This window comes from Parus major, chromosome 1, assembly GCF_001522545.3.
Source record: "Parus major isolate Abel chromosome 1, Parus_major1.1, whole genome shotgun sequence".
Taxonomy (NCBI): domain Eukaryota; kingdom Metazoa; phylum Chordata; class Aves; order Passeriformes; family Paridae; genus Parus; species Parus major.
Genome location: NC_031768.1, coordinates 32,866,951 through 32,879,548, shown reverse-complemented (window position 1 = coordinate 32,879,548; position 12,598 = coordinate 32,866,951). Strand labels below are relative to the sequence as shown.

The following is a 12,598-nucleotide window of genomic DNA, read 5'->3' as shown; positions in this document are numbered from 1 at the left end:
AAAAAAAAAAAGGCAGAGGCAGTAGGTAGCAATTTCCAAGTCTCCAAAATGTGGTTTATGTAACTGTTAAATTTAGATTAGGAAGCAAATTATCTTGAAAGGTCTCCAGGAAATGTAGTACAGTAAAACCATTTAAATAGGTCAGATTTCATAGTCAACTGCCAGGGAAATTACAAAATATGAATAGAGTTAATACAACCTTTCAAATAACTAGAGGAAGAGAAATCACTTGCGTTTGGGTTTATTATTATTATTTTTTAATATCCTATCTAATCTCACAAAAAGGCTATATAAACTGGAAAAAATACTCACTTAAAAACCTGGTGTAGCAATATTTGCTACACTGAAAAGGTTTGAAAGGTTAAACAATTCACAGAAGGGAATGTTCAGCAAACAAAGTCACAACCTTAACAATCCTGTGACTGCTTTTTTATTTCACTCTAACCAAAAAACTCTTAAAAATTTGTAATATACTCCTAGTCTACTCAAGAAGACCCTAATAGGGTGACAACATCCATCTTAATCTCCCCTAACTCCCAAAATAAAATAATAAATTATTTTGTGAAGATTGTTCTGGGCCCACCACAAGATATAATTTTTCTTGCTATTATTTTACACTAAGCCTTGGTTAACATAATAATCTGTAATTCAACAAAGGAGGAATGCACCAGTTTTGAGAAGCAGCAGTACCAGCAACCGCCAATTCCTTTGTTGTCAGGCAATAAATAACTGTAGCAAGCAAGGAAGTGCACATTACAGGAACCTGGCTAGTAACATGGGTCTATATGAAGTAGCAACAAGACAGTCTCAAACTGTCTTTCTTGTATGTTACCTCTTTATATAAAGCAATTTAGCAGTTGCCTCAAAGGTATTATAGGTTTAAAAATGAGAAGTAAAAAAGAAGTCCAAATTATCATATTCCAACATGACTTATCCCCTGAAATTGCTAAATTCTGGACTGAAGTCATCGGATAGATCATAAAACTAGGATGAAGAAACCCCAAATATAATCACACACACACATTCATTGTGGCTTATGGGCCAAAAGGGAACCCTGACATCATTTCATGTGCCCTTTCTACCATGATGATCCATCATCCAGTCTAGTGCAAAGTACTTAATGACCATCACTCTGCCTTTCAAGTATAAAAAGAGGGTAATTGATGCGACTAAATATTAATAACGTGCTTTGACATCACAATAAAATACAGCACACCCCAAGTACCTTTCCTGCCTTGAAAACAGAAGTACTTTCTGGTACCATATCCATGCACTGACCCACTGCAAGGGCAGGGGAGCAGATTTACACCAGAGGCCTTTGAAACTGCCTGAGACTTAGCAGCTTGTTAAAAACCAGAAATCTTCAGAAGAACAAATCACCAGCAACACGTGCAATGCCACCGTTACCTCAGCAAAAACTCTGCAAGAGGCTACAAAGAAATTAAACTGCAATGTCTTCCCAGTGCTTTCCTGACATCCAGCAGCAACTGAGCACCCTTATTTTCATCTTTGAGGCAAGCTACTCGTGTTGGCCTGTACACAGAACAGCCAGGTGGGCCAGGCTGACATGGAAATATTTCTGCCCATTAAACACACAGTTTTAGCATTAGCATCCTGAAGATGATACTGACCTCGGTAGAGTCAATTAAAATAAAAATAAACATCAGATTGTCATTAATTCAAGCAAATACACCACTGGTTCTGAGCTACTCTCTGCTTCAGTCCTCATTATCAATTTTCTACTCCTGAAGACAACACTGGTTTTATACCAGCTGTTTATTAACAGGAATATCATTTTCCCAAAACAGCAGCAGAGACACACAAAATTATTTCCTTCAAAACACCATATTGCATTTGAATGCAAGTCTGCTTTTAAAATAAAATAAAGAAACAAATCACTTCCTTCCCTAGAACCACAACCAGTCTGGTGCTGCCTGGCATCACCATGCTTACACGCCTGAAGTGTGTCTGCCTGGCTGCAGCCCAGTGAACACTCCTCACACCCACCTCCCAGCTCCTCTCACCCTCCTCCTGGCATCACTCCCAGACAAGGGAAAAGCCTAAAATGAGGGTACATCCCTCAGGAAAGGGAGTCACGACCAGCAGGGTAGCATGCCTGCCCACCCCAGCCAGATCCATCCTGTTGCTGTAGGCCCCTCCCTGGGGAAGCAAGAAGTCCCCAGCATGATGAAATGAAGAACAAGTTCCCAATGGGAAAGTCACAATGATATTGAATACACAAGCACCACCACAAGCTGAGGTGGCCAGCAAGATATTGACAAGAGGGATGCCACTACAGTTCTCACTTCCTCTGCTCAGCATCACATAAACTGTCTCTTGTCAGGCTGCTGGAAACAACACAGCAGCTAATTGATCCCTGAAGTAAATTCCCAGGAGGCAGGGGCCAGCTCACACTTGGCCCTCTAACTGCACCTGCACCAAGTGCCATGGAAAAGCTCCTACCCCAGTTACTGATGCTCAGGAAGCTCATCTGCTTGGAAGAGCCCTCAGCTGGGGAGACACAGTTATTGATCGTGTTCTGTCTGTTTTACAGGGCTTTCTCAGAAGAAAACTCATACTTGACTTAACACTAAGACATTCAAGAACCAAGAGACAAAAGAAGAAAAGAAAACCCCACTAAGCCCATTTACTAAACAAAGCTAAGGACAGTGTCTGTTTTGAAAAAAGACTGATGTGGATGCACAAATACTAAAAATGGACCGGAACAGGTCATCACACCCTATGCTAAGCCAGGCAAACAAGAGGCTGGCTGCCCAGGGGGCTCAACACCCAAAGACAGCCACGTGCCCTGTGTCTGCAAGGAAACTGCAGGCACAGGCATGCCAAGCACTGGCAAGAAACAGGAGCAGCACACACTTCACCAATATGACTGAGCACAAAAACCTCTGAGCGCTTAGCTGGGCTTTCTATTTTAAGAACTGGTATGATTCACGTTACCTTGGCTCTAAGTGTTTTTCAGTCCTCACCATATCTACCCTAATGATAAGCTCATATTAAGCAAGCACTGAAAGCCCTGACATTTCAAAGCTGCAGCACAGAGCAGCCATACATCATGCTGGAGCCTCCGGCATCAGCAGACAGCTGCATCCAGGTCTCCCAAGCGCATATTCAGTGACCTTGCCACTCACTGCCCTTCCTGCTCATGCACATGTGGAAACAAACAGAAGAAAAATCAGAAAAATCCCTGTTATGCACTAAGTATTGTTCTGCTATTGCACAGTGATGAAACTGCAGGGAGAGGGGAGATGGGGCCAAAAACAAACAAACAGAAGTGTGACTACTTAATTGAAAATTAAGCAATAACCAGTAGTAGACTAGCTCAAGTGAAGCCCCACTTTGCCCCATCTGCCTGATGCTGCCAACATTTGCCCACTTGTATCTTTTTCTGTTCTTCAGCTGTACTAATACATGCTTTCATGAGAAAATACAGGTGCAGGAACTAGGATCACAGGCATAAAATATTATCAAAGAAGGAAGGATCTAGAATTGTATGTGCTACTTGGGATTATGAAAAACTTTCCTATTAATAGCACAGGCAGAAGTTCTTATATCCTACAAAACACCTGCTTAAAAAATAATTCAATTTTTTTGTACTTTCTAATAAACATATTAAAGTAGGTTTCACTTTTCTTGCTTTGTTCTTTTCAAATCGCAAATAAAATAATCCAACAACAGCAGCCTGCATTAAATATTTTATCTGTTTTGACTCAGTTTTTTTTTTTTTTACTTATAATGCTTTGAAGAGGCTAACCACTTCACTGCAAAATTTTGCATCACCAGTAAAACCTGAAGGACTGTAAAAGGCAGAAAACATCAATATGCATCTTTATACCCTACTCAAAGAAAGTAAGAACACAAATATTTTCCTGCAGGAAACATTAGGTTGATAATTTCTTTCCTTATCTGACAAGAAATCGCTGTCATTTACAAGTTGAAATAAAAAATCTGGATGCTAAAGTTTTCCTCAAGTAAAAAGAATGCACGGAGAGGATCATTGGATAGGAACAATTAAAAGGAACGTACTGTCACAGCCAAAACCCTAAATAGTATTTGGAATATTTCGAATCACTGGTTGAATACTAACATTCTACTACATTTTCTAGCATTTCACATAACATGTATATATGCAATTGCCTTATTATTTTGGTTCTCCATGTCAAAACATCACAGCATGAGAAAACATTTACTATACGTTTTCTTAAAATACTTTTTAGTTTAAAAAATGTTTTGAACAGACAAAAAATCTGTCTTCATAACTAATGATTTAAAATTAATTTTAATATCCAGTCAATTAAATTAATGCTATGTACTACAATCTGTAATATACAAAACATCAAAGGACACAGAAGGTCTTTTAGTCAAAGAGATTTAAAATAGATTTAAAAAAATAAATACCATTCCAGGTTTCTCCATATCACCAAAATGAGGTGGGGAAAAAACATTATGAAAGAGATACTACGGTCAACTGATGCTTGTCCATTTTTATGTGCAAAGTAAAGGCAAAAATAAAGTATTTTTCCCTGTCATAACATGAGCTGCAGCAAGGACTAAATAAATAAATAAACAAATAAAGCGCCAGTCCACTGGGGCTGATTTTACCCTGAAAAGAGGAAAGGATGATTTTATTCGCCCAAGGTTTCAAAAATGTCACATCTTGTTCAGGAAAGCAGTCAAGGGATGCATCCTGAAAACCACATAAGGTTCAATTTCTTGTCAAATGGCCATGTTGAAGCCAAAGTACTTTTATATTTTTTAGTGAGGGGACACACTGATCAGGACTGACCATTCTTCCTCTTCTGTCCTGCAGAAATAAACAAGATTTAAATGAGTAAGACTAGGCCATCACTATTCTACTGTTCCTAGCAGGAAACATGTCCTTTTCAAGCTGTGCTGAAGCTGAGCTGATGCAGGTGGCTTTTATGGCACAGGACAAAAGGTGCCAATCCCCAGGGTGGATCACAAAGAACACAGGGACTCGAACAGGTGGACTCTGAAAGTAGAGGAGAGCACTCTCCATCCCCTGAGGATAAGGAACTATCACAGCTGACCTTCCAAAGCTGCCAAGGGGTGAAGTAATGAGTCTGCCTCCAAAGCAGATCTCTTGTCCACTCTGCACTCCTGTACTGGCAAGAATGGAAATGCCTACAAGCCATGGAAGTAGGAAGGTGTTTCACCACATGTTTATTTAGATGGTAAGAGCTACAAGATGCTGCAGCTGCTGCAATTGAATCCCATGCTGTCAAGAGCAGTACTAAAATCTCTGCCGAGAAACAGAAAGAGAAAAGATGTCCCAACTGAAAGTACAACTATGAAACTGAAAAAAGCAAACAAAACCATCTTTATAGCAGCATCACTCTTAAGACTCTGTGATGCAATGCAAAACCTGCAGCTGATATGTTTTGTACATGCAACTCCACCTGGTCAGGGGTCAGGCCTGTAAAGAAGCTGCCTTCTCTGCAGGCTCTTACCTCACCCAGCTGCACAACACGGGGCAGACTGAAGCTGTACCAGTTACCAGGGGCTCTGCAAAGCAGAGAAGGCACAATCAAGCCTGCACTTGGACTGGGGCAGAATAAAGCAACCCCAGACTCCAGACATCCACTTCTCCAGCTCTGCAACACCAAAAGTGGCTGTTCACACAGAAGCTGTGATCCGGGAGCAGATCACAGATCAGGCATGTGCAGCTGCTCCCTCAGACATCCCTGCCAGTGAGGCAGAGAGCTGCTGGCCTACTCCAGCATCAGCTAAGGTTTCCAGTTAATACATACACAGCCACACCACAGCACCTGTGAGACACTTCTAGGTCTGAAGAAGATGAAAACACACACATTAACTGAATGTCTTTAAAAATACGGTATTTGGACATTCCCAAATTGCCTGTAGCCAGCTACTGTAGGAGGAGAACAGCACATTGATGCAAGAGAGATATCCTTCTGGGAAGGCCCAAGAGCAGCAGCGACAAGCACCAACACAAGTCTGTCTGGTTTCATTTGCTACACCCACTCAGTGACACAGAGAAAGCTTTATGGATGAGCCACATTAGTGGATCACTCATTCATGCTAAGTGCAAGGCAATATCTTCTAGCTCCCTCAACGGCATTGGAGAAGTATTTGCAGAACGTGAACCCCCAACTACAGCCATAAGGAAAGTTTGCCATGGCTCTAGTGTAAGAGATGAAACAGACTGAGACTATCTGTGAAAGGAGGATGCAGAACAGGAGATATCTGTTTTAAGTGGCAAAGAGAAGCAACAGAATGAAGAGACTACTCACAGATTCTCATGGCCCAGGAGACATGGAAAACAAAATTACAGAAGAAACTTCAAGGGAAAGTAATTAAGTGAAGAAAAAAAGTCATTATGTACAAAATGACTTTGAGAAACTCCATGCTATGGCATATTGCAGAGGCTGAAAAGCAAACAGATTGAAGAAAATTAGGTAAAATGGAGAACAAGGACTATTAAACACAATGTCATGTCAATCTGCTGGAAAGCTCAAATTCAAAATTTTACAACAGAGTCGACAGAACTTTATAATGCTTCCTTTCCTAGGTGTCCATGGCTGACCATTATCAGAGACAGCAACTGGCCTAATTGCATAGGGTAAATCATCTGAAACCACACATACTCATAACCCATTAATTCCCCTCTGTACTATGGATTTCACCGTTTTTTAATTCACCACTTCCTAACCTGACCTCTGTGGAATACAGATAGATGAGTATCTATAGGGCTGTGAAAAACATTGAAAGAAGTATGTCTATCAGATAAAGATTTTGGTTATGATGAGCACAACTAGCAGAGATTCTGACACTTGACATACTATTTCCCTTGAAGTTTGTTAATTGCTGTTCACTGAACTATTCTGGTCAAAATTATTAAGTAAAAGATTAAAGCATTCCCAGTGTATTTCAGTTGTTCATTTTTAGTTTTCCTTTTTTAAGGAGAAATCAAATAATCAGTTGTACAAATACAGCCTACATCCACCTTAGGGCCCTGTCCACCTGAGATTTTCTTTTGGGTTCTCTTCTATTCTGCAGAGATTCAGTCCATTTAATAACTAGACTTCCATGTCTCAAGTTTAAGAATCCACTACACTTACATTTTCTTTACTTCACTTTCCTAATATGGATAACTAACAGTGTTCTCATGTGATTCTTACAGGTTTATTATCTCAAACCTTTCCAAGATACACATCTTAAGTTATTCTGTCTCTCTCCTCCCTCATAAGGAAATAACCCAAAACCTCCAGCAAGCATTGTATTGCTGCACTTTTGAATTCTGCAAGCTAAAAGCTTAAAAACCTACTTAAACTACTTACAAAAATGTAACCATGCTTAAACTTTTGCTTGTTAAGCCCAAACACGATAGTGATCCATCTCATCTGAGCCATTAATTTCCTTGGTGAAATCTGTCTGAGGTCATCTTTTCCAGCTGCAATGGCAAAGCACAATGCATCGTAGCCCTGTTAACAGTACAGAATCAGGTGGGAGGAGAGGCTGATGCTGGTTTTGTGTAGAAAAGAATTGCTAAGCCCTGACCCCTGGAAGACAAAGCGATGGTGCAAGAGTAGTCAAGGCCAAAGCTCTATTTGCAGAAAATCAATGGGTTACGCACAATAGCAGCTGCACTCAGATGTTCACAGCTCAGCTGGAGTCTGTAGATCTGGTCTCTAAATTCAGAGTATTTGACGTTGAAAACGAGGAAAAAAAATACCAAAAACAGTCCTCCCCTCCCCCCCTTTTTTAAAATTTAAACAGTCAAAACAGAAGCAAGCTTTGAACTAAAATTCTTGAAATTGAGATGAGTGAATCCCTTCTCTTTGCCGCTCCTTATGATGCTTGGTAGCCAGCCAAATGGCTCAGCTTAGCCTCACTTTCCACATCAGTCCAAAAGTTGAATAAGTAATAAAACTTGCATGAGGAGAGGGCTTTATAATCACATTAGAGACATGCAAGGGAGACCGGTTACCTCGGTTCACCGGACAGCTTGAACAAGGCTTCATAATGAAGGACAGGTGTTGGCACCAATTAGGAACACTCAGCTCACCGCTGACATTGGCCCCTCAAAGCATTGACTGCACTTTAATCCTCTAACCCACATAAAAGAAAAGCAGAGTGGGCAGGAAAGAAAAAAAAAAATCTAAAAATGCTTCTGCAGAGGACTGAAATATTTTTTGCTTACTTAAGGGAATAAAATAGAAGTGTCACAAAACTGCAGAAAGTTCACTATGAAGTATCTTGAGTATATCAAGAATCTAAATCTTCTGCATAAGCACAGTATTTAATTTTAGGAAGGGTATCACCATGTATAGTATGCATTCATCACAACTATCAAAATCTATATCCAGAAAAGAAGCACAGAATAAAAAGGAGTAGAAGCAGTGTGTAAATATTGAGGTAAGATAAAATTATTCCATCTATGCCTATCAGCATTTCAAGTGTTATGGGATACATAAGCTGGATTTTAACTGAGATTATTAAGGAGTCCTGCAGGCTGAAATGTTACTGTTAACAGCTTCTTTTATGACTTCCTCCCCTTTAAAAGACTTTATATTCCTTTAAAATTCAGAAAGCTTTCATTTAAAAGGTGATATCTGAAAGTTGAAGGTATATAGATTCAATTTACACATTGTAAACACCAACACACACATTTATTTATTTATTTTTACGTATAATTTCCTCCTTCACTTACATGCCAGGTCATGAGGTAGATGTTTTCGCTTCAGCTGATGGCATCACAAGCTCCTAAAAAAATGAAAGGAGTGCTTTTAGGTAGTAGGAGTGACATCAGGCATTTAATGTTTGAGCTACAATTTAATTTTTGGCAAGTAAGTGAAGGTTGTATTAAATTTTTATTGCAACTTTCCCAAGCAAATGATATGCCCAGAATATAGAGCCTTAAATTCCACAATTCTCATCTGTTATGTGGAAAAATGAAATGTATCAGCTACATGTGCACATACTACGATAGAAATGCAATAAGTACTACAGCTAAAAAGAAATTTATAAGAATATTCTCAAAGTTGATTTTGCCATCCTCTTAACATGAATGGGAACCAACTTTACCAACACCAATCAAATGAAATTTTAATTAGTATTTTCTCTGTACTGTTTTGGGAATAAAAACACTTCAACAAACACATTCAGATAGATGGCTTAAGATGTTGATTTCTCTTTATACACCAATGCTTTCTTCATTCAAGAGGGTCTTCTATGAACCACGCATGCTTAGAAATTCATAGGAGGGCAAACAAAATAAGCATAGAGGGAAAGCTCCATGTGGCTCCTGATTTAATTCCTCATGACATTCCTCCAGACCTCTCCTTGACAATCCCAAATAATTTAGCTTCCCTGGCAGGGATTTTGCTTACTCACCCTTTTTAATCCAGTCCTGAGCCTTGAGCAATATTCAATATGGGAACAGAAGGAATTTTCCCCTCCACCAACTGCCCACATTCCCCTCCTGCAGGATCATGCACATGTAAGTTTTGTGCCCTATTGTAATGCACATGGCAAAGGCATTAAGGCCCACACCCAACAGATGAGTTGCAGCACTCCTCAGAGATGTCAGCAGCCTGACCAGGGGCTGTCCTGGTGAGGCTTCTCCCATGCCTCGGAGCAAAAAGTTAACAAAAACAGGACAGCTAGGAGCTGTGGAAGCAAGCATTAGAGAGCAAAAATGCAAGTCAAAACCAAGGAAGCGATAACTACATACCCTGCCAGAACAAAAAGAATTTATAAAGGGGATATAACAATGTTTTTCTAACTGAAATAAGGCAGTTTCTGGCCGAAGTGTCAGCACCATACTCTAACATCTGCGCTCCTCCACCCATCTGGAGTACAAGAAAAAGATACAACCACCCATCCACTGAGGAGTGGCACAGATCCCATTACTTATTACAACTATTGTTGCTCAACTTAGGCTGTGGCATCAAAGGAAAACATTTCCTTACAATCTATGGAGGGGGTGGGGAAGAAAAGGGGAACACATAATATATTACAGCTCCTGTATGTTGACCATGCACAGTTTTGAAGTTTTGACTCTACTAATTCTCTTTGATTTAAAGGTTCACTTTTTGAGGTTTTTTTGTGTTTGTGTGTTTGGTGTTTTGTTTCTTTGGGGGAGGCAGCAGAGGAGCTTGGTTGGTTTGGGGGTTTGTTTTTTTTTTTTTTAATCTTCCTAAGTTCCTCTTCCCATCTTCCTGACATTCTCAGGCTACCCCACATTAAGCAATTAACTTTGAGCAACACAAGAAGATCTGTAGATCAAAGCAGTACTAGAGCCAAGGTTGTTGAAACGTGAATCACACTATGTGGGTTGGGTTTTTAACTTGAGATAAGCAGACACACTCTGCCACCACCACCACCACACACACGCCCCAAAGCAATCCACAGGGTCCGTGCAGGAGCCTCCCGACTCATCCAGAGGGACCCAGCTCAGGGGAAGCAGAAACACCTGGCACTCAGAGAGCGGGGGTGGCCAGGGGGGCTCGATTTAACAGCCCACTGCTGCTCTGTCTCTAGTCTCCAGCTAAGAAATGCCAAGAGCCTCGCCCACAAAATGCGCTGGAGGAGGGAGGACAAGTGAAGAAAATAAGTAAATGATTAATAAATGGCTGGCTAACTTTTCCAAACATGACTTTGAATGAATTTTTCTTATGACATATTTCATTATGGGTAATTCTTTAATGTCCCGATTGAACCCATTTAATGTAAGTTTTCCATAGAAACACAAGCAAAGCCCTGGTTGTGGCAGCTCAAATGGCATCATTAAAATGCAACACAGCCTACAACTTTTAAGTGTGAACAAAACCACAGCTTTTGCCTCCCAGCTGAACCACAAAACTAATATATTTTTGAACTCTTCATTAAAAACACATTTATTTGCTCAATCAAATGCCAAGATGAACTCTGAAATACTGGAAGGTTCAGCTAAAATTTTTTTCTTTCTGTAATCCTTTCAGCATACAGTCATAATCTTCAGTCCCAGCTCTACTTATTCCACAACCATGAACAAATATATAAACTGGGATGAAAAATACAGTTGCCCACACCAAATACTATTTTCTGTTTACCTCCTTCTTGTTTTAAAAGCTTCAAAAGCTGTCTTAACATATTGATTGAGAAACACTAAATTAAATCACCTCAAATTAATCATCAAGGAGTTCTTCCCCAATAGAGTAAAAAAAAAAAAAAAATAAAAAAATCGGAGAATACCAACCTTCCCATGAGCAGCAAGTTCAGGAGCAGGATAAAGAATGCACAGAAGATGCTCACCCTCCCCTCCACACAGACTGCTGACTCCTACTCTCCAGGTGCATTTGAAAAAGTAATGGGCCAGCAACAGAAACTGTGGCATGAAGAAACAGGAAAAAAAAAATATAGGCACTAAAAGACAGTGTAGATACAAAAAACAAACCTAGAAATGCACATTAGCTTTTCATAAATACTGCCTGAAAACTAAGCATTACCAGGGAAAAAAGCGTCAGCAAGATTTATTCCTTAAAATACAACTTACAACAACAGAAGGCCACTTGGAACACAGATCTATTTTTGTAGTTATCACTACTGTTACACTATCACTCTCTCTGTATTTCACCACAGTGCTTACCAACAGCCAAGCCACCAAAACAAGAATTGGACTGGTAGAAAATAGAGCTTTGTGCTTTTCTCATCAACCATCCCACACACTGCACTGCCATTTGCAAAAACAGAGATGGTCGCAGAAAAAATATCTGCCAGGGCCTTGAAAAAGGACAGCCAGGTAGGACAGAGAACTCAGACTCTGCATAACAGAGGCTCCTCAACATCTCCAGTGGAGCCCCTTACTGCCAGCAAGTTTGTCCCAGCATTTTAAGCACACCTTTCCCCATGCTGCTCAAGGCTTTACCAGGTTTCTCCCAGCACTGGACCCTGATGATCCTATCTCTTTCTTCTTGACACAGTTTGAACACCAACTTAACTCTCTTGTCAGTAGGTCCTTGTCTTTCCTCCAGACTAAATAAAATCCAGTTCTTTCACCCTCTGCTTACAGGATATGTCTTCTACATTTCTGATTCTTCTAATTACTGCTGTCCACTACCCTTTCCAGGGCTGGCACACGAAACCAGTATAAAGTTGTGATTCAGTCTCCCATCTGAATCCTTCCCTACACAGAAAATGCTTTTACAGAAAAATATCCTTTGCTGTCAGATGAGTTGCAGATAATAATCCTACATATAAACTTCAGTGCACTTGCTTTTGCAACAGCATGACTGTTGTCTCGAGTCCTGCCTGTGAGCAGTTACTGCTGCTGGGGCCCATTGCTCTCAGCATGCAGGCATGACCTTTATGCCACAGAGCTGCCCCTCCATACCCTGCTCAGCCCCATCCAACCCTTCCTTCCAAACTCCTTCTCCAATCTGTCAAAGTAACTCTTGAGTTCAAAGCTTCTTCTCAAGTAGACATGCAGCTCCACCCACCTGGATTCAGGTATTGAATGAACAGAGTCCTCATTCCTTCACCCACATCATTAATTGCAAATATTAATTCACCTGTCTTGTTTGAAACTAATTAGCAATTATCCCCTCAGTTTCCT

General features: G+C 40.3%; 1 protein-coding gene across 1 annotated transcript in view; it reads right to left on the bottom strand.

The window, feature by feature from the left end:
- The window catches only part of JADE3 (jade family PHD finger 3), a 50,274-nt gene extending 37,952 nt beyond the window's left edge, over window positions 1-12,322 (bottom strand). The window contains exons 1-2 of the mRNA XM_015640698.3: window positions 11,243-12,322; window positions 8,714-8,766 (exon numbers count right to left, since the gene is read on the bottom strand). The gene's annotated coding sequence lies outside the window, so the exon portion shown is untranslated. The remainder of the gene's footprint in view (window positions 1-8,713; window positions 8,767-11,242) is intronic.
- Between the last annotated feature and the right edge of the window lie 276 nt (window positions 12,323-12,598).